The 23656-nt window shown below is 46.4% G+C and overlaps 1 pseudogene; it reads right to left on the bottom strand.

Annotated features, from left to right (window-relative positions):
- The window catches only part of LOC130159446 (hydrocephalus-inducing protein homolog), a 64133-nt pseudogene that overhangs the window by 7363 nt on the left and 33114 nt on the right, over positions 1–23656 (bottom strand).

Genomic DNA, 23656 nt, shown 5'->3' with positions numbered 1-23656 from the left:
CAGACATGTCAAGAAAGGATGAGAGTGAGGGGCATAGCAGCTCCACCTGCTCTAAAGAATCTCTTTCATAAATATTCACAGCCATCATCTACTAATTTACCATTATTTACTGTTCCAACCAGCTACACAATCCTGCAGCATTTGCTGAGATTCAGCAAGAAATGCCCACACCTGCCTGTGAGTATCAGCACACTGGTGGTCACCAAACCTACCCAAAGCAAAGCTCTACAGTTTCCGAAGGCTGCAGGTGAAATCCGGCCATTTCTGTGGACTTATCTACCTGCTTGGCAGTTATTTTCCCTAACTTTTGTCCTCGCAAAACCTGTCAGAAAAACTGAGACAGAAGCAGAGGTACAGCCCTTATTTTTTTAATTTTGCAGCTGCTTTTGAAAACATTCCTGTATTCAATTTCTGCACTGGGAACTTGGAAACTACTCATATGTTTTACACCTTCATTACAAATTGCACCTAGGGATCCCACACTGAAGTTTACCTCCAGTCTGGCTACTTAATACAGCACTTGGAGTATCATCTACTTATTCACATTTTCTCCAGTAATGAAACCAACACATTGATATATATAGAATCAATAAAGAATCAGCATTAAAAAATGCATACATACAGTGCACAATATTTTGGCAAGAAAACACCTTAACGTGTCCTTCCCTGCAACAGTCAAGCTTTTGAAAGTGTCTGGCACGATGTATTGCCTCATTTTCTACCTCCTCCAGTTGCTGTATCTTGGGGGTTTTTTTGGTTGGTTTTTTTTTGAGAAAACTTGCCACCATCGGCGGGGGGAGGCAAATACCCAGAAAGCTCCTCTGCTTCATTTCCAGAACTGCCCTGCTCTGTTCATAGAGCCAGAGGGGCACCAGGTCTGAAGGGTGGCAGGAGGCTGGTCAGCAGGGACAGCGCTCCCGGTGCCTGCGCGGGCAGCTCTGCGCGGGGAGGCTGCCCGGCTTCCCTCCGGCGCCAGGAGCCAGCAAGTTGCGCTTCACTGAAAGGTGTTTGCAACGGACTCGAGTCGGAACACAACACCTTTGTTCCAGCTGCTTTTTAACTGCCAGGGTACCAGGGCGCAGTGCATCTAGGGCTGAAACAAAAGCCTCTGGATCCTGACCTTTTTGACCCGGTGTTGCTATCATGTGTCAAGGGCTGGATTTTCTGCATGAAGCCTCCCAGCTGGTCTCAAAGGGAGGTTGCCAAAACGCAGGGATCGGGGCTTTGTGGACAACATACACACCTTTCAGACCCCATCAAAACTATCCAGATTCTGCAAAAACTCCCACATTTAACTTACATCAAATAATGCGTGCACGTAACTGCCTGTGTTGCCAGAAATCCAGCAGGTGCACAAAGCTCACTGCTGCCCCAGGGGCCATCAGGATCCACCCCAACCCCAGCAAGCCCCACTGCTCACCTCGTAGCTGGGGGCTGATGCAACAAAATCCTTCCCGATGTCCAGCTGGTCAAAGCTGAAGCACAGCTGGGGCCCTGTGCCGCTCCCTTTGATGCGCAGGGGCAGCCTGGTCTCACGGCCTGGGGAGAGGTTGCCATGTCAGTACAGAATTCCTTCGGTTCGCCTGGATTTTCCAGGCAGCCTCAGAGCCAGTCCCTGACTCCGGGCTGGGTGGCACCAGCACTAGATGCTCCGCGAGAAGATACGGGACCCTTCTCTTCCCTCAGCAGATCAACTTTGCGGCTGGTTTCTAACTTCTGACGGAGCCCTTGGGCTGGTTTGTAACTTAGCAATCAGTTTGCACCCTCAGAAAGTGATGCTGCGTATAAAACATGATTTCTGAATTCCTTCCCATGCACTTAAACGAGCTTTGAAATCCATTCAGAGAAGGCACAAAGCTCACAAAACAGAGCCGGAGAGAAAAATCTGCTGTCTGTATCGCTGCAATCGGAGACGACCGCACAGGAGCTGAGAAGTATGAGCCCAAGCAAGGCAGAGCAGCCTGCTGACAGCGATACCCCAGCAGCCTGCTGACAGCGACACGCGCACCCGAGCGCTGCCTCAAGCAGGCAGAGCATCTCAGCCACCACCTGCGCCTAACGCAGGGCTCCGTACCGGGGTGCTCCAGGGCTCACCGCCTGCAGCAGCGCCTTGTTAAGACGGGGCTTTACGGTCTCCAGAGAGCAGCACTCACCTGTTCCCACCATCAAACCAAGAGCTCAGCTTTGTAAAGACGCCCCACCTGAAGCATACTGAGCAGTTACGGAAAACCAGCCTCCTCGCTACTGAAACCAGATAAGCTCTAAGTGTACTGCTAACACACATATCCCTTGCTGCAAAGGCAACTGAGACCACAAGGCTTACAGCTGAACTCCAAGATGCTGATTTTCTTCCTTAAGTCTGCTAAGATGGCATAGTGCAGGATCTTTCAGTCTGAAGCCTTTCCTGAACCACTGGAGCAGCCTAAAGTGCCTGAATTCTAGCTCAGATTTTGGCTTAGGTCACCCTGCTGTTATAGATTTGCTAATAAGTTAAGATTGATTGACTTTATTTGATTGATTATTTGATTTTATAAAATCAATCATGTAATAGAAATATAAGAGGATGGGGAAATGTTATAGATTTGCTAATAAGTTAAGATTGATTGACTTTATTTGATTGATTATTTGATTTTATAAAATCAATCATGTAATAGAAATATAAGAGGATAAGAAAATATATTTTAATGAAACTTATAGTTATAGTAAAAAGCGGCTATAAAAAACCCTCTGTACAGCCCCCTACCAAGGCCGGAGGAATTGGTCAGAATCACCTAGTAGGAATGTTTAGAACTTAGATAACAGACTTAAGATTTGAGATGATTGTTTATATGTAACCTAGGAGGATGTACTAAAATGTCAAAATGAGAATTTATGTGAACTGGGGAGAGTCGAGTGAAGCAACCCATAGTTGCCGGCCAAGAAACAGTAACCTTAAGTGGCAGGTAATTCGGGCAGGGGGAGATCGAGACCACTGACTCACATACCACCTACCCAAATCGTACCCCAGAACCATTTCCGGACCTTTCTAACCTTTATTGCGCAGAATCGGATATGGGAGGAGAGTATGTTAATGATTTATGGGAAATCTTACAATTATGCCATGGATATTTAATGAATATGTATGAATGAGTTCTATATAAGGTGTATGATTTTGAACCATGGTGTGCATCAATCGTGAGGGGACTCACTCACGCACCCGGCCGTCCGTAAAGAAATGTCTGCTTATCTACATCACATCGGTGTCGATAAGTTCTTCATTCCAAGATTTCGGTAACAGCTTTGGCAACCCAGATGGGACCTCGCTGAAGGAGACCGGAGGAGTCGGGGACCTAATCGGTTCCAGCCGGCACCGAGGATTTCTCGGGGATGCCCATCGATCCCCGATCCGTAAGGCTCTTCGCGACCTTCCCTGGATTTTGGTAAGACACTTCTTCTTGTAATTGTAGTAAGTGGGTAGGAGTCCCACTATAATAAGTGTATGGCAAGGAGTGGGTTGGAGACCCACCAGTGGGTTTGAGTCTCACTGAGTAAGTCTGCCTGTCCGACGCGGTGAGAGCTGCGCAGGGTTGGACTAAAAGGATCCTTGTGGAAGTGGAAGCCTAGGCGCCTGCCCGTAAGACATAAGCGAAAGCTATTGCAGGGTTGGACAAAAGTGGAAACAAGAGAACCTACCTGCTATAGTGTTCTCTAAGGTGGTGCCTCTAACAAGAAGTTAGGAGGGGTTTTTCTTCTGATACAGAATTGTTTATTGTGTCTGTGTATCGAGAAGAAAATTAAGAAGTGTATAATATTGTGTTTTATGTCTTTGTTTAAAATAACAATTGTGGAAAAGTGTGAGTGTGGCTGTAAGGGTGAGACGTGCAATTAAGCACAAAAGCGAGTGTGGAGCGTGGATCCACGGATCGGGGAGACAGAGTTGAATAATTGTGTATTGTACTGTGAGTGATTATACCATGGCATCTAAGTTAACTCGGTTGTTTAAAAGTAAAAGCATGGGTAATCTTGCTGTAAATGATAAAATCCTGAAAAATTCTCCATTGGGATGTTTATTGGCACATTGGGGAGATTTATATGAGGATTTGCCAAAAAGCCAGATGATTGAGTATTGTAATAATTGGTGGCCTCTGTATACATTGGAAAATCAGGAAAAGTGGCCCATAAATGGAACACTGAATTATAATACTATTCTGCAGTTAATGTTATACTGTAAAAGGGAAGGGAAATGGAGTGAAATGCCATATGTGGATTTGTTCTTTTACCTGAGACAGAGAAAAGACTGGCAGGATGAATGCAAGTTAACTGATGGAGATAATTTTCTGATGGCTGTAACTGCTGATAACAAGAAAGTAAAAAGGTGTTGCTCAACTTGTGAGATCAGGAAAGGTTGTTTAAAGAAAAAGATTGTTACTGAGAGTGATGATGGACCAGAATTAGATATATCCCCTCTTAGGAGAGAAAGGAATCAGGGTCGAGAATCTAGGGCACGAGAACAGGCGATTGAACCGGATAGCAGTGGAACAGGAGATGTGGAAGAGAGATTATCGGAGATTGTAATTCATACTCCTGTTTCACGGAGAACTCGGCAACAGACACAGACTATAGCTCCCCTGCGACAGGGAGTTGGTAGTGATGGACCGGTCTATGTGAAAGTACCTTTTACAGCTATGGATTTGATGACTTGGAAGCAGGCAGCAGGAAATTATAGAGAAGATCCTGAAAAAGTGGGCAAGGTGGCAGATACTATAATTAGAACACAGAATCCAGACTGGAATGATTTACAGGTGATCCTGGATAATGTGTTAGATGATACAGAGAAGCAAATGGTATTAAAAGCTGGTAAAGCTCAGGCAGAGTTGGATGTGATGAGTGGAATTACAGGTGGAACAATAGAACAGAATTTTCCATCTGGGGATCCGCAGTGGGATCCAAATAATGTAACACATAGAGAAAGACTGAGACGGTATCAGAAATGGGTTTTATATGGGATTAGACATGCCATGCCTAAATCTCTGAATTGGTCTAAATTATATGAAGTAAGACAAGATAAAAATGAATCTCCCTCAGCATTTTTGGAAAGATTAAAGGAAGCTGCCAGAAAATATACTGATTTGAGAGTGGAAACAGAGGCAGCACAAATGCAACTGGCTTTGATTTTTATGGGGCAATCGGCACCAGATATAAGGAAAAAACTCCAGAAACTGGAGGGAGAGAATTCAAGGAGTTTGAATACAATGCTGGAAGTTGCATGGAGAGTATATAACAACAGAGAAAGAGAAGAAAGAAAATCAAGGAGAACAGATTTATTGGCAGTAATGACAGGAACGGTAGATAGAGGAAGGGGCAGAGGAAGAGGACGAGGATTTAATGGGAGGGGAGGTTGTATGCACTGTGGCCATCGGAAATTTAATACCCCCTTAGGAGTAAATCAGTGTGCTTTGTGTAGAGAGGAAGGACATCGGAAAAAGGATTGCCCTAGAAACAAGAGTGTTTCTCACGACCTTGCCAAGATAATGATTTTAGACGACTGAAGGGGACCGGAGGGGAACCCAGCTGAACCTCTGGTTAAAATTTAGCTGGGAGATAAAGAAGTTAAATTTTTAGTAGATACAGGAGCGACATCTTCGGTATTAAATACATGTAAAGGAAAAATAGGAACAAAACCAGCCAATATAATAGGAGCAACAGGGAAAGAAGAAAACCAGGCCATTCCTACAACACCTAGATTTGAAATTTGGAAATAAGATAATTACACATGAATTTTTGTATGTACCAGAATGTCCGATACCCTTGTTAGGAAGAGATTTGTTGTCTAAATTAAATGCACAAATTGTTTTTGATGAAGGAGAACTTTTCTTGAAAATACCCGAGTCAAAAACGGGAGAAACCTTGATGATACAAGAAAGAGTAAAGGAACAAGAAATTCCACCGGAGGTGGATTTGGCAGTGATCCCTACTGTATGGGAAACAGATATTCCTGGTAAATCGAAACTAGCAGAGCCTGTTAAAATAGATTTGAAGGAAGGCGCAGGAACAGTGAGAATTCAACAATATCCAATCAAACCGGAAGTGAGACAGGAATTGAAGAAATTGAGTGATAAATTTTTGGAGTATAAAATTTTGGAAGAATGTGAATCTCAGTATAATACTCCTATTTTACCAGTCAGAAAACCCTCGGGTGAATATAGGCTGGTACAAGATTTGAAAGCAGTAAATCAAATAGTTAAGGACATTTATCCTGTAGTAGCAAACCCTTATACACTGTTAACAGCATTAAGGGACACTTATCAACGGTTTACAGTGCTTGATTTAAAAGATGCTTTCTTTTGTATACCTTTGGAAAAAGAAAGCAGAAAACTGTTTGCTTTTGAATGGGAAAATCCTCAAACCGGGCGAAAGATGCAGTTGACATGGACTAGATTACCCCAAGGATTTAAAAACAGTCCAACTATTTTTGGAAATCAATTAGCCAAGGAACTTGAAATGTGGAAACAGGATAAATCAAGACCTGGGCATTTACTTTTACAGTATGTGGATGACATATTGATTGCTACAGAAGAAAGACTTGCCTGTATACAGGTGACTATTGACCTCTTGAATTTCCTGGGACTAAATGGATACGAAGTGTCCAGGAAGAAAGCCCAGATAGCCTGCCAGACTGTGATATATCTGGGCTTTGAGATTTCAAAAGGACAACGACAATTAGGAAAAGATCGCAAAGAAGCTATTTGTGGTATACCTGAGCCGAGAAATATTCATGAACTCAGAGCATTTTTGGGAATGACTGGGTGGTGTCGCCTTTGGATCATGAACTATGGGCTAATAGCTAAGCCGCTCTATGAGGCTCAAAAGAATTCCCCCTTTGTATGGGGCCCACAACAGCAAAAGGCTTTTGTAGAGTTAAAACGTGCCTTAATGTCTGCACCTGCTTTGGGACTGCTGGATCTAACCAAAGATTTCCAGTTGTTTGTTCATGAAAGGCAACACCTTGCACTGGGTGTGTTACCCCAGAGGACAGGAAGCTGGAAACGACCAGTCGGATATTTCTCTAAACAACTGGACACAGTGAGTAGAGGGTGGCCAAACTGCCTTCGAGCAGTGGCAGCAACAGTGATGCTCATACAAGAAGCTTGGAAATTGACTTTGGGAAGAACAATAACAGTCTATGTCCCACACATGGTGATAACTGTCCTAGAACAGAAGGGGGGACACTGGCTGTCTCCCAGCCGAATGATGAAGTACCAGGTGGTATTGACTGAACAGGATGATGTGATTCTAAAAACAACTAACCTGGTAAATCCTGCAGTTTTTTTAAGTTCCATACAGGAAGAAGGACAACTGGAACATGATTGCTTGGCTGCCATCGAGTATGTTTATTCCAGTCCTGAGGATCTGAAGGATGTACCACTGGAGCGACCAGACTGGGAATTGTATACTGATGGAAGCAGCTTTATGGAACAAGGAGTCCGATACGCCGGATATGCGGTAACAACAGATACTACAATTATAGAAGCAGGAGCATTGGCTAGTAACACGTCAGCCCAAAAGGCGGAACTCATCGCTTTAATTCGAGCCTTAGAGATAAGCAAAGACAAGAAAGTAAATATCTGGACTGATTCAAAATATGCCTTTGGGGTAGTGCATGTCCATGGAGCTTTGTGGAAAGAGAGGGGGTTATTGTCCTCTCAAGGATCAAACATTAAACATCAAAGAGAAATTTTATGATTATTGCAAGCAGTTCAAAAGCCAGATCAAGTAGCAATCATGCACTGTAAGGCACATCAGATTGGGAATACAAAAATAATAGCTGGGAATAATTTAGCTGATAAACCAGCAAAGAGGGTAGCAAAGAAACAAGCATCGCAAATGGCAATAATTCCTTCTAAAACAGCAACCCTTCCTAGGGAAAACCCGAGATATTCAGAGGAAGATGACAAATTGGGTCAGTTATTAAATGCTAAGAAAAACTTAGCGGGATGGTGGGTAACTCCTAATGGACAGGTAGTAATTCCACCTCTTGTGATGAGAGAGAGAATTCAAACGAGACATCAAGAATGTCACTGGGGGGCAGAAGCCTTAGTAACATCTTTACGAAAACAAGTAATATCAGTTAAGATGTTGGGAATAGCTAAAATGGTAACTCAAAGTGTGAAGTATGTTTGAAAAATAATCCAATGATTAAGAAAAAGGTTCAAATGGGTAGACTGAAATCTGGTGTAGAACCTGGAGATTATTGGCAAGTAGATTTTTCAGAGCTACCCAGACAAAATGGGTACCGGTACATCCTGGTAGGGGTTGATACTTTTACAGGATGGCCAGAAGCCCTTCCCTGTCGCACCACACAAGCAAAAGAAGTGGTGAAGTGGTTATTACAAGAAATAATTCCGAGATTTGGAGTTCCTATTGGAATTTCCTCTGACAGAGGTCCACACTTTGTTGCTGAAGTAGTCCAAAGTGTTAGCAAAGTATTGGGTATTAATTGGGACCTACATTTATCTTGGAGACCCCAATCTAGTGGGAAAGTGGAAAGGATGAATCAAACTTTGAAACGACAAATAAGTAAAATTTGTCAAGAAACCAGTCTAAAGTGGCCTCAGGCGCTTCCATTGGCATTATTACGTATCAGGGTACAGCCAAAGAGTGGAACCTCACTCAGTCCTTATGAATTATTATATGGAAAACCATATGAGTCTCCAGAACCAAATCCAAACGTACATGTAAAAGGAAAGCAGGATGTATATAACTATTTGCTTTCTCTAGGAAAAACTTTGGCTGCAATTCGGAGTGCAGTAATTTGGAATAGACCTTTATCCCTGGAAAATTCAGTGCATGATTTCCAACCAGGAGATTATGTCTATGTGAAGACCTGGGCCTCTGAACCTTTACAGGAACGTTGGAAAGCACCTTTCCAAGTACCGTTAACCACTTTTACGGCTATCAAGGTAACAGAATCGGATGCTTGGATCCATTATACTCGAGTGAAGAAAGCACCTATTCCATGGAAGATTATCAACCGTGACCCAAAGACTTTAAATTTGACTTTGAAAAATGTCTAATTTGTCATATCAGGTTATGATCGTTCTTTGGATTCCATTTGGGTTGGTAGTGTTGGCAGGATCATGGGCTGACTTGGTGGACAGGAATGAAAGACAAATAGAGACAGAACAAGTGATTGAAATTCCCAAACAAAAGGCTGAGGAAAATTTGATGGTAGGATTGATTACAGGATTTGCCAATTTACAAAATGTTATGCAGATCACTGCTTGTTTGCCAATACCGAGGGCAGTAGGTGAATCTATTCCATGGGGAATCTTAACCATGAATCTGACCAAATTAGAATATGAAAATGAGACAATGGATTGTAAACAAGAACCTAGGGAAACTTGGGAACTGCAAAAGGTTAAAGTTGGGGAAGAATCACCAGTATATTCAACCATTTGGGAATGTAAAGGACGATTTGTAGCTAAACCGGGATTATATGGAGATTTAGGGAACAAGGGATGGTGTTACTACCCTAAAATGGCTACAACAAACACCAGTGTATGGATAACCGAGACAAAATGTGAGAAAAAGAATCGAACCCTACAGGAAAAGGAAATAGTCTGGGATTCGGTTTGGTCTATGACCTTATATTCCCATTTTCAGTATACGGCAAAAACTCCTTGGTGTTTTACCTGGGATGGAAAAGTGTTTTCAGTATTACCCTGGGTCAATGATAGATCAACTTCATTGGGAGAAAAGGAGAATAAAATAGTGCCATGGTGGAAATGTGAAAAAGTGTATGATTGTAGCAATGCAGACTTAATAATTCAAAGAATCCCTCCTTTGGCCGCCGCTTTAAAATATGGTTGTTTTGGTCGAGGTCTTAAGAATACTCTCAATCTATCTAGCGCCTATATACCCAGAAGAGGAATAATGTTTAGTTGTAGAAAATCTTCTATTCAAAGTCCAGGACATTTAATTTGGGCATTGAGTGATGGAACCTGGACAACTCATCTACCATTAGATGGTAAAGTGAAACAAATAACTTTAGGCGTGCCAACATTGTGTCCGATTTGGAAGAAATCACCATTTAGAGGATCTCTAGAAAATTTAGAACTGAAACGAACAAAGAGATCTGAGACAAATGATGATACTTGGAATGAACCATCTACAGGAGTGAAAATTGGCTGGGCACGTGAATCACTTTTAAATCCTATAGCATCATATAGAAACAGAGCATGGCTCTATCAGTTAGCTGGTCAAGTGGAAAAATTAGCAAACGTTACCAAAAAGGGGTTTAAGGAATTGAATATACAATTACAGGCGACCTCTAGAATGACTTTACAAAATCGAATGGCACTAGATATGCTCCTACTTAAAGAACATGGAGTATGTGGATATCTCAAAGATAAACTGGACCACTGTTGCATCCACATTCCAAATGTCACACAAGATGTGGAACATGATTTGGATTTATTAGATAAAATTGAAAAAGAAACAGAATCAATTCAAGAAGATATGTCAGAAGACTGGTTAGGGAAAATTTTTAACAAATTAGGATGGAACTTGAGCTCTTGGATACAATCCCTAATCAAAACTTTGTTTCTGTTACTGATTGTCTTTTTGATGATCATGTTGGTATATGCATGTTTGAAGAAGCAGTTTACCAACAGAATTGCAATCAATAGTATGATCCTGAGAGAAGTACCAACCAGTCCACCAAGGTATAGCCCACCACCAAAATATGTTGAAACAAATGATATGTAAATAATGTGAAAGTATTGAAATAATGATTTTCAACACTTTCAAAGGGGGGAAATGTTATAGATTTGCTAATAAGTTAAGATTGATTGACTTTATTTGATTGATTATTTGATTTTATAAAATCAATCGTAATAGAAATATAAGAGGATGGGGAAATGTTATAGATTTGCTAATAAGTTAAGATTGATTGACTTTATTTGATTGATTATTTGATTTTATAAAATCAATCATGTAATAGAAATATAAGAAGATAAGAAAATATATTTTAATGAAACTTATAGTTATAGTAAAAAGCGGCTATAAAAAACCCTCTGTACAGCCCCATACCAAGGCCAGAGGAATTGGTCAGAATCACCTAGTAGGAATGTTTAGTACTTAGATAACAGACTTAAGATTTGAGATGATTGTTTATATGTAACCTAGGAGGATGTACTAAAATGTCAAAATGAGAATTTATGTGAACTGGGAAGAGTCGAGTGAAGCAACCCATAGTTGCCGGCCAAGAAACAGTAACCTTAAGTGGCAGGTAATTCGGGCAGGGGGAGATCGAGACCACCGACTCACATACCACCTACCCAAATCGTACCCCAGACCCATTTCCGGACCTTTCTAACCTTTATTGCGCAGAATCGGATACGAGAGGAGAGTATGTTAATGATTTATGGGAAATCTTACGATTATGCATGAATATTTAATGAATATGTATGAATGAGTTCTATATAAGGTGTATGATTTTGAACCATGGTGTGCGTCGATCGTGAGGGGACTCGCTCACGCACCCGGCCGTCCGTAAAGAAATGTCTGCTTATCTACATCACATTGGTGTCGGTAAGTTCTTCATTCCGAGATTTCGGTAACACTGCCATCCCATTCTACTCTTGTACGGAAAGCGAGTAGCACAAGGAGCAGAAGATAGCCCCAGAAGTTGTACACAACCGTCACTGTGGCTTTTGTGCAAAACTATTCCTCTATCCTTTGAGCTCCTTTTGTGTGACACCCACCATTAACTAAAGCTTAGGGACTGAAAGTTGGTTTCTTTTTTTATAAAAGTCTGCTGCTTAGTCATTCCAGAATGTCCAAACCAACTTCTTATTGCAAAGAGCAGCCCACGTGTGACTAGATCACAACTCGGAAAAAACCCTCCTGGAACAGCCTTTTCAGTGATCCCTGACTTTGGGCTTGCAACCGTGGCACGGGGATGTTTGATCACGTCCAAAGCCAGAAAGGAAGAGCTAGGGAGCTTTTGCTGAATTCAGCGGTTTTTCAGTGGATCCAGCCGAAGCCCAGCTGACAGCAGAGATGAGTTACACTTCACAGCTCAGGCACGCATCAGAGGGCTGTGTACTTCTATTGCACAGACACCCGAAAAGAGGCAGTACTGGGTGCTCGCTGTTCAGAAGATTTTTCCATCTTGCATCACATGTGGCCTAATTTTCATTAAAAACTTGATGTTCTAAACCATCAAAGCTCTTAGGAAATGACAAAGATTTCCAAGGGACAAGTTTTGCCCATAATCATGGGTGAGGCATGTCCCACGGCCACTATCATCAAAAAAAATCAGTGGCCATTCTTTCCCTTCTGCAGCAGGCCCTCAGCCTCTCCTGGAAGGTCTGCGGAAGCTATCCTTTCTTCTGCCCCTACATTGATGCTGGAACTTCAGGAAACCCTGGGAGTTTTACGCTCTCTCCTTCCAGGTGAACCTCAGAGAGTGCTCTCCTGAAAGGAGGAGGAGCAGACTAAAATACAGACCGTTCAGGACAGCCGAGAGAAAAAGAAAGAAAAAAGAGAGTATGTCCCGCTCCTCGCTAGCAGCTGGGGCTTCCAGGAGCACCCAGCCGCTGGCCAAGGCCTGGGTGCCCCGGGCTGGGACCGTGTGATGCTCCTACCACAGCATGTCCCAGAGCACATGGACCAGGGCATGGAGGGGCCACAGCCTCCTTGTCCTCAGTCCCAAAGCCACACCTGGTTCTGTGGAGTGAGAATTCGGATCTCAGTCGGGTTAACACCTTGGCACATCATGGAAGGATTACAACTCGGCATTCAAAGAAACAGGGGTGTGGGTGGCCCAACAGCACAGAACTGTTTCCCAAGTCCCTAACTTCTGCTGCTTTCTGGCACTCATTTTTTTGCCCACGGAACGTCCCCAGGTTTCGAGATTGGTTTTGAACGTGACTCTCATCCAACCACATCAACACAGAGATCCAGTTTTACACGATGTAGGACACGGCAAGGCGAAGGAGTGATCAGCACTTAGGATTTTGCTTCTCCCTGCAAAAGCGGCTTAGAAATGGGTTTTGGAAGAAATCAGATGTAACCCAGTACATTTCCATATCCAGAAAAAAACAACAAAAAAAGAATTTTAGGTGATTGAGCCCCCCCCCCCATGTGCTTCCTTCCAGCACTCACGAGCCATGGCTTTATTTGCATGAATAACTAAGAAAGTTCATTTTGAGCTTAAACAAAACAAATTTCAAACCACTTCTTAACTGCTGGCTTTGCAAGTTGCACAGTGCTGACGAGTTCTGTAAATCACCTGGTCCAGAAGCGTTCGGCTAAGCAATTTATGGAGGCAACTGCAAAAACACACATGGAGGCCAGCCACTTCCCCGTGGGGCTCGAGATCCAGCTGCAATTTCACAGTGCTGCACTAGGGCAAAGCTTCTAAATATTCCCTGCAAGGGGCACACGCTGTCTGCAAATCGTCCTCCAAAGGGATCTGTGACTGGCATGCAAATGCACGAGGAAGGCAGTCACACTGCTCAGAGTCGTCAAGAAGCAAAATTAATGACTCCCTAGTTAAAGATCACGGGTTTCTTCTTTAAACTCTTTATGCACCCTGGGACAGTCTCCACCCTGACGATACAGCGGCTCAGCTCTGTTTTGTGAGGGATGGGGGGTAGGTGACCTCCTTGAGGTCCTCTCCCAAGGGGCCCATGGAAGAGTTCAGATCTCCTGAGGGACCACGAGGGTTTTTCCAGAGACGCCTCCTCTTTCTAAACACCGATCGCTTGCCCAGCTCTGTTTCCTGTAACTCCCAGGTTGCATGTAAGTAATTTTCCTATTTCTCTGCCACAACAACAACAAAAGCTCTCCAGGCACAACCCCTGGAGATCCCTGCAGCAAAGTGATGGACAGCCCCACCACCACAGCAAAAATCCCAGGGCCAGGAGCACAGCGCTGAGCCAGTTTTCCCTTGGGAGCAACTTCTTAAATCAATCCTTTCCTTCCACAGCTCTAACAACTGCAGCTGGCGGCCAGGAAGGCGGTTTGTTAACATGAGCCCTTGTTAATTACTGTAGGTGGCATTTGCCAAGTAAACCCTGCGCAATTACCGTATCAATAAAAAGCTGTTTCATGGCCTTTGTATCTGTCAGCTTGGAGCAGTAAGGAATGGCTCGAAGCAGCTGGGTTAGTGATCTCAGCACCCTCCAGAACGGGAGCCTGGCTGCTGGGGACCACGGGCCTCGCACCTCCTTCCTCTTAGATGGGGAAAACCAGAGCGTTCCCTGGATGGAAATCTGACAGGGGCCTCCCACTCTTGAAGAACACCTCAAGCAGCACCACACGGACGGAGAGGAAGGACAAGGTAACCTGAACCACGGAGCTTGCTGCAAGCATTCCCTGCCCCGTGCCAGCACAGCAAGGCCATCACCTCTGTAAGGGCAAAGGCGGCATAACTTGGTGGGTCAGTGATAACCGCTCCCAGAAAAAGACCTGACAGCACTTCTGTCAGCCGGGAGGAGCATAAAGCTTGTCTAGCAGGCTGCTCGCACTCTGACTTCTGGGAGGGTGCTCACCCTGCTGAGGGCAGCGAGCCCTGTAACACGCGACCCAGATGAAGCATAGGCTTGAGCCACGAGGTGACGATTCCCACGCAGGGACAGCAGCACACGTGTGGCACGTTCACAGACACCCTGCGCTCAGCAGGGCTCAGCCACCTACGGTCTGGCAGCGCCTGGAGCACGGGAGGTGACCCAGGGGCAGGGAGCACGTTTCACTCAGCTCCTACCACCTCAGGAGCCCGATGGTGCATCCACGTAATAAAGGCTCATCCTGGAGGTCTACAGGGGCTTAGTGCTCGTCCACCAAAGCTCTTCTGCTGTGTACCTCTCTGCCTTTACAAACACCTTGCAGCACAACGAATGCATGGTATGAAAGCTCGCTGCTTTGGCTGCTCTGGGATCAGCGGTCGGAGCCAGGCGCGCTAAGCCCTGGCTCTGCACAGACCAGCTGGGAGCCACAGGGACAGCAGGAAGGTGCTGGCACTGCCCTGCTGACCACCGGCTCTTCCCAGAAATTCCGTGGGAACCAACTGGGCTGGAAGAGTATTTGTGCCTCGCCTTTGCTGTGGGTAGCAGGAGGAGGAGAAAGGAGCTGTACCTGAGATGTCGCAGTAGACTGTCGATACACTCTGGCTTCTCGGGGTTTGAAGATCACGTAGATTTCAACTGAAGAATTTGGCCAGACATCTCCCTCCTAAGACAGGAGACAACAAACCATTTATCTTCAAACGTTACATTTCTTACAACCTTCTTACGTTACAACCACAGCCCTGTAAGCCTTTATTTAGAGCATCAATGACGAGCAAGGAGCAAACAACACTTACAAAATGTGTAAGACTTTGGAAGGAGCTGTGAAAAAATTTAAGTCCCTTACCTTTACTAGCACCCGGTAAAGGCTTGCCTTTTTTTTTTTTTTTTTTTTTTTTTTTAATTAGGGCTATAATAAAGGACCTAAACTGGCTGGCTTCAGCATATCAAGGATCTCTTCAGAAGTGCCAGCTGACCTAAAGAAAAGATACGGTTTCCCTCCAAACCTTCCCTTATATCCCTGTGTCACTACAGCCATGTGAACACGTTTTCTCAGATCAGAAGAGATTTAGCAAGTCAAATGGATTTTTCCATTCTTAGTTACAAAGATAGAAAGAAAGAAAACCATGCCTGCCTTCATCATTGCAGAAGAGATCTGTAAACCAGCTCACAAACAAAGGCAAGGTCCCGTCAGAGCTGGCTACCGCGGCCAGGGCTCACTGTCCAAGCCTCCCTCTGCTTGCAGGCAACAACTGGCAGAAGAGGAATATCAGGGCTTTGCAATCTGCTCCAGCTGCCTGCAGGTCTCCACAGGGGGTATGAGACATTGCCCATGACACAAAGCCCTAGTTGTCCTGGCCTCCTCCCGTTCCTGCATCACCGCTGCTGTCGGAAGCGGAACCGGAGCTGGGTCAGTGCCCACGTGGCATTTCTCTGACACTAGAATGTGATCCTGGCTCAAAATAACCCAAACCGAACACCAAAATGGTGAACTTCCGCTGCACAAAAAAAATCCAGCTTCAGCAAGAACCTGGGAGAAGCCTGCAAGCGTAAATCTTCAAACAGCGAGGGAGTGGCGATGGGTCCCTGCAGGTGTTATTCCCAGCGGCCGAGGCCCCAGCGGGATGATTTGCCCAACACCACCGAGACCACGGTGATCGCTGCAGTGTTGCTGGCATCTCTCTGTACGCTGTACAACTCACCAGATGTCCTGCCATGCTCCAGGAAGCCAGTCAGTGGTGCAGTAAGATCCTGGTAAGGGACATATCTCCCTACATCCAGGGTGCTGCTGGATCCCAAGGCACAGTCAGATGAGACTGCTCTAAGGCATCAGAGGAGACAAGCCTACGGACGAGCAGCACAACCCATCCATTCATATGCACCCGCACAGCTCTCTGCAACAATCCTAACGCAGCATTATTGATGGAGCCTTGCACTCATATCCTCACTCCCAAGGAAACCTGCACCAGCAGTTAATAGACTCAAACCTCTTGAGCTTCTGGCATGAAATCACCATTCTCCAGGATTCAACGTATTTGGACAGAAACTTCAGGCAGTACGTCCACAATCAGCTTCCCTGTATTGTCAGTGAAGCCGCACGCCAGACTGTTTGACTCAAAGGGAGAGGGCAAGAAGAAATCATCAGTTACACATTATTCTACTATTCTGTGGCTAAAAAAAAATTGTGAAGGACATGACTGTTTTGGGAAACCTTTGTCATTTCTCCCTTCATTACTGCTGTATGTCAGACCATAAAACTGGAAAGTATTGTGACCTATTTCTCCTGGGAAATGAAAATAGGCTGTTGGAAAGGTTCCTCACATTCCTGCTACCCCATGGGGAAGAAAGAATTGCTGGTTAAAAGGATACACTTCACTACTCACCCTTGCGGGCTACTGCTACGCAGGCGTACCAGCCCTAGGACACGGCAGGAGCCAGCGGTCTGCCGCGGCTAGCATATTCTCCGTAAGATGGCAGTTGAGTCAGATCATGGAAAACTACCGTGGATGCTTGCCAGGACAGAAATGCAACTATGCAGTGCTGTGAACGCGATATTGCAACACTGCTGGCTTAATGTCAGCCTCAGGCAGGCTGCAGCTGGCAGGTGGCATAAAATACAGACGGTGGATGTATGATGATCCAGCACAAAAACTCCTGCTGTTGTGCCCTGGCTTTGCTACAGCATATGCCAACGTGATACCCGAGGGGACGGCACACCATGACTCACCGCTACAGAAGTGACCTCAATAAGGAGACCAACCATAAATAGATGCAGATCCTATTTCCCCTCCCTCAGCCCCTAAATAATGCGAATCTCCTCGACCTCCACCAGCCTGAAAAGGAAAAAGCTGGTCTTGGAAAGCGGGGCACCACCAACTGTCGGCCTGCTTTGTTTGGTGGAGGGAGAAGGTGATCCATGGAAAGGAAATCACTGCTCAAAGCACACCAAAACCTCCAAAGGCAGAGCTGGCAACACAAGTACTGAAGTGACTCCCCAAAGTGCATCCTGTTAGTTCAGGGCACTCAGGGAAAAGGCAACGCCAAAACCCGTATCTGCCCCTTCCCACAAATAACCGAACCCACAGCGAGCGGAGGGATGGACCATAGCTCCCACTGGAGATGGCGCCTTCTGCCAAAAACCAAAGTGCTCTGCAGTCCCCTCTCATTTGGATGGGGACCAGCTGGGCACCTCAGCTGAGGTGGACGTTTGCAGGAACAAATATCGCTGTTATCTCCTGGCCCAACCTCTGCACCAACAGCAGTAGCACTTGCGTAACCTGCACATCTTGAAGACCACCTCCATCGGCTCAGAGCTGGCACGTGGCACTGAGGAGTCGCTACCAGGCAATGACAAGACAGTGATGACTTGTCAAGGTAAGAGCAATGATTACAAATCCTTTTCCTCCCTTTCCTCTGGTTTCCATTTCCAAGGAGTCAGCTCCCACGTGTCTGTACTGTGACTTACGGCTAAGGTGTGGTGGGGAAGGTGCAGCAAAAAGCAAGGACTTTGTCCTTTGAGAGCCACCTGGGCTTCTACCACAGATGCCTCTGCTGACATACCATGCGTCTTTGCAAAAATAAATCAACTTTGAGACGCACTCAGGAAGTCAGAGTTACAGAACAGCTTGTTTCCCACAGGCTTGGACGGCTGCTCAAAACGTTCATGGTCACAGGCTGACTGCAAAACCGCTCCTCCTCTTTTCTCTTATTATTTTCATCAGCAAGTTAACCTTATACAGGCCGAAATAGCCTGCTGCAGCTTCCACTGAGAGCAACCCCTGGCAGCTAACGGCCCGCTTACACAGCAAAGCTGCTGCACAAACCCTGCAAAGCCACCCTGCCCAGAGAGCCTTTCCAAGGCTATCGTCCCTCCAGCGGCCTCCTAACCTCTGGGAACCTCCAGCCACTTGTTCCAAGGGTTTGATTCTTTCTATAGGGTGCTCCCAGGCACCACAGGTGATAGGTGAGAAGAGCAGCCGCCGCTTTTGGCCAGGAGGTCCGAGGCAGCAAGGTCCCAGCTCTGGTGGGGCCCCTCCAGCAGATTTACACGGCGCTGCAAGAAGGGTCTCTGTCCACGCTACAAGTTACGGGACTCTCACCGGGGAGAAGGTTGTGGAAGTCAGCAGCAGTGGATTTTTAGATTTTACATTTGATAGGATAAAAGACTAACATTTGATGTGAAGACACCCGTACGCCAGGGGGGAAGACAGACATCAGCAAAACTATGAATGTGAAACCCATTGGTCCATAAATCATGGAATTAATGGAAATCTAAAGACTGATAATGCTGAACCAGCCAGGAGGGGAACGACTCCTGTAGTATCCCACTTGCACCCAGTCCTAAGCAAACTGTAACATCAACACAGCCATTTAGGAAAGGTTTCCACTCGAGACTTGAGGCCAGGCTACACTCTGGGTCCGTACAGCGCTACACGGAGCACCAGGACTCAGCGGGCAGCCAGGCTGCTGGACCTCACCCTAATGCACTTCAGGAGCCCAAGAGCAGGTTAAGCTCGTTATGGAGACCTAGCCCAGTTGTAATGAAGCAGGAGCCCTGGGACATGCTCCAAAACCAGCTGGCACAGCTCAGGCGATCGGCTCCCGCTCTCTGCAATACCCCTGCTGCTCTGACACAGGCTCTTGGTCCCATCATGCTGCTCTCAGCTGCAGTGGTGTGAAACTGCAGCTGTGCTCACATGGGGGGCTCAGCCTCATTCGGGCTATAGGAGTAACCAAGAAGAGAACAAGATCCCCTTCCTTAAAAAAAAGTTTCACCTACTATAAAAGAAAGAAGAGGCTCTGATTATTCTAGCGTTTGCTCCAAGATGAGAAGGGATTTTGCATTGCTCAGGCAGCAGGCATTCTTCATCTCAGACCACGCAAATACTCAGAGTCAGGGCTCTGTTTCATTGAAGGACATGAGGTTTTGATTGCGTAAACACAAAAGCAAAAAGTTTTCTCCAAGTCTGCAGTGAAACTCAAAAAGTTCGTTTAAAGCTGCCAGCCTTGCGTGCAGGCTCACAGACGATGCTGGGAGGGAGAGTCACACATGGTATAAATCCAGATTATATGAAGGGATTGGTCTTTCCATGATTAAACGGGCTGAACTTGGCCTCCTTTCCATAGAGGACCTTTTCATTCTTCAATAGGTGAACTAATGCCCATGGTTAATCCCCATACGCTACGTGTAAGGCCTGCCCTTATATATAATAATCAGTACCCCTGAACACTGTAAGGACACTTATGAAGTGCCCTTAATTTATAGCCCTTGCAGCAGAGCTCAGCTTTAGGCAGGCTCTCACCGCCTGCCAGGAGCTCACTGTTTAGAAACGCTTTTTGCAACAACCTCTCCCAGCCTCACTAGAAACCTCATGTCTTCCCTCTCGGCACATCAAGACGCTGACGCGGGTATCTGCCAAGTGACCTCATTCAGGGAGGAGGAGGAGGAGGAGGAGGAGGAAGAGAGGTTCTCAGCTATCGCTTACCACCGGCTCAATGGCAAAAATATCATTGGAGAAGAGCATAGAGTCTTCTTGCACCTTTGCCCTCTGGTTCTGGAAGGCACAGGAGAGAAGGGAAAGGCGTTCTTGGAGCACGGGGTCCACTGCGCGCTGCTTGAGAAAAGAATTCCGCTCATTCTCCTCCTGCTTCTGCAGCCTGCGACAGCACCTGCAGCCATGGGGAGACACAAACCAAGCAGATCATTTAATAAACAACATATCCGCCGAGACTGTCGCGTAAGCGCAGGAGCAGCAACGCCACACTCACGAGCTAAGAGGAGGTTTTTGAAAGCTAGCAGCCCTCAGGAGAGCCTCCTGGCTCAAAGCTACTGCCACGACTAATGGACAACCCACCAACACCCTCAGATGGCTTTTCCTCCCGTAGAGGTGCTCGGGGAGATGGATGAAGATGAAGGAGCACACACTGCAGTGCTTCGCTGGCAAGGGGAGAGCAGCTGGGATTCAGCTGCAGGTTACCAGCATCACTCTTTTTTACCTTCCCTTTTGGACTGGCAGGGATAAGCAAACTAGATCTGCTCCACCGCCTACACTGCCATCCAGCAGAGGACCCCAGAGCATTTGAAAAGCCAACTCACGGACTTTCAGGCATTGCATCACTTCAGTGAAATTAATGGGTTTATATGCATGAAGACAGAGGCCCCGAGAGGTGAAGGGACTTTGCCCAGCATCACCCAATAACGAAGGCAGGACCAGCATCTCTGAATGCAAACCCTTACATCCAGCCTTGAACCACTTCAACATTTTTCTCTTTTTGGCCTTCTCCACAGAGCTTTGACACAGGTCACCTCTCCCTTACTCGGTAGTTGTAGCAGCAATCATTCTAGTGTTTAAAGCTCGCAACCGAGAGGTGAGGAGGGAGCACTGCTGCAGAGCACTTGCTTCCCAGCTGGCACGTGGATGTGCCCCCTTCACGCTCCAGTCCCCTGGCCACCAAGGACCAGCAGGTGACTACTCGAGGGGGATGAGGGGAAGGCTCCATACACAGCACATCAGGGCAACGTGGTATAAACAGGACCGCAATCACCACCCAGCTAAATTCCAGTACGTTTAGAAAGGAAACACAGCCATGGACATTACTAGCAGCACGCAGACAGAGCCTCGGGCAAATGCTGTCACCAGTGCCAAAAATACTTTCTTTGGCTTGCTCCCTGTGGAGTGTCATGAGAAATGTTTTTCCACGGCTGACCTACAGCGTTGTGCATGAGGGGGGCTTCCAGGCACCGAGATGAGCAACCCTCAACTAAGCCTTCATCAACAGACAATAATTCCATTGTTGAATCCCAGAAAGTCCTGCAAGAGGGAGACAGAGCAAACCCCTGGGTAGACCTTGTGATGATCCAGGTCTTTTGGGGTGACAGCCAAGCGCAGGGTGCTGAACTGCCTCCTCCCATCGTAAAAGTCCTCTCTGCTCTGACATCTCAAAAGCTTCTGCTACAGCAGGACAGTGGCCTCGGAGCTATGACCACCCCTAAGACTGCAAGTAAGGAAGAACAAAGCACTCTGCTCAAAGTATAGAACACGAGCTGGCTTAAGATCAAGTGCCATTGGAAAAAAATTGGGTTGAAGTTAACGGTGGGGAAACCTGGTTGCTTCTGAGGGGAGAGAGGATCACTCAGGGTCCCATCTGAGATACGCAGGTGGGAAGAGATGCTAAAAGAATGGTGCAGGGACGTACTAAGAGAAGGTCACGAGACTTTTTCTGTTAACACACTGATCTTGCGCAGAAGTCACACACTGCGCAATTAAAGACAGAGAACAGTGGAAAACTAGTTTTGGCCTTCAAGGCATTTCTGACCTAATTACATTGAACTTTATTTGCTCGGAAGCCCTCAAAAAGTTCTCCAGCTGAAGGCAGTTTCCTGACCAGCTCTGGGTTCAGACTAACTCCTATACACCTACAGCCATTCAACTCTGAGAAGTCACACAAGGACTCCCTAAATCACCCCAGCTTTTAAGTGTCATTTCCAGTGCATCCCCTTGGGCTAGAAGTGTTTCCCTGCTGCCCCAGATGGAATTTCAAAGCTTCAGAGACACCCTGTGGAGAGCCTGCCCCACCTCTCAGCACCACGAAGACACAGGTGCTGACGCCCAAAGGCACTTCCAAGTCCTGTGCTGCCCTGCCTTCCCCGCAGAACCCTCCACCTCCGAACTCTCTGAGCCCCGGAGAAGGGGCAGGGATACCTCGCTGTGCTGGAAGCCGGGACAGCACAAGGCAATTCAGCATCCTACAGCCGGATGGCCTCAACGTTCGGGGCCAGCAAAGCACCCTGCCCTGCGCACTACTGGACAAGAAGGCTGAAGAAGGTTGCCATCTTATCAAAGCTGGAGGGGAAGAAACTGCAGTGAATATCACAACAGGTACGCTGCCTGCAGCTGTTAGGTGCTACCGCTCAACGCCGTCCCAGGTAAGGAGTGCCGACACCTTCCTCAGCCTCACAGACCCTCTGCGAGCCCAGGGACCTGGCCTCACTGACTTAGGGCTCCCACAGATGGCAATTTGCTCTCCGAGGAAATGCGACCTTTCCTCCCCAAAACATGAGCTGGAACATGGATGGAACCGGAATGGGAAGCACTGAGCTCCATTACCCTGAAGCTCAGGGACACACACCCTGATGTCGTGGATGGTTTACTTGTCCTACGCCATTCAAAAAAGCACCAACATCCCTCTGAGGCCGTACGTTAGTTTTACCCTTGGGCAGCATGTCTTACTGAAATGAATCTTCCCAATGAGCATCAGCTTCTGTACGTTAGTTTTACCCTTGGGCTGTGTATCTTACTGAAATGAATCTTCCCAACGAACCTCAGGTTCTCCTGATCCTCCTCTTCTTTACTAATAAAAGCCTTCCACTGGAGTGGGCTATGACTTTACTCCGACTGTGGATGACCACGGATCTGTGGTTTGACAGCGTGATGTAGGTCTTCCCAGCTGTCAAGGAGTTCCTGTCTAGCCTGATGTTGACATCTTCAGCGGCTCCATGAAGGCTTGTGTGAATATCTTCACCTGGAACAAACAAAAGGGAGACTTTGCTCATCGCCCTTGCTGATGGGAGTACAAGGAACGGAGGAAGCCACAGGGAACATGCAGGAGCGGGCTGGAAACTAGGACCATGCGTGGCAATCAGTTAGCTGAGGGGAAGGTGCTCAAGCTTGTCTAGACAACAATTAACATGATGAGACGTGTTTACAGAGCACAGGGGAGTGGGGGACGGATGGCGCCAGGGAAAGGTAACAGCTTGCTGTTAATTGCTGGTACTTAACCACCAATCAGGGATTGCCTAGGATGCAATGCTTAGCTTCAGGAACCAATCTGTTTAAAACGCGCAGCTTCTGTACAATAAATTGACATTTGCTTGCATCAAGCTGCGTCCCGTCTCTTCATTCGCCGCAGGAACAGAAGTGTCACAGCCTTTAGCTGTATTAGCAGTTCCACATATCAACACATTTATCACATCCTGATAGCTGCATGTGTACAGCACGAGGATGTCCTGGACACCACCTTAAGCACCTTATTTCTGGCTGGGCTTGTAAAGATTTATCCCCAAGGTGACCCTGTCTACAGGGGGACTTTTTCAGATGTGCCCA

Source organism: Falco biarmicus, chromosome 15 (assembly GCF_023638135.1).
Source record: "Falco biarmicus isolate bFalBia1 chromosome 15, bFalBia1.pri, whole genome shotgun sequence".
Classification (NCBI taxonomy): Eukaryota; Metazoa; Chordata; class Aves; order Falconiformes; family Falconidae; genus Falco; species Falco biarmicus.
Note: the sequence above shows the minus strand (reverse complement) of the source record. Positions and strands in the feature narration are given on the sequence as shown.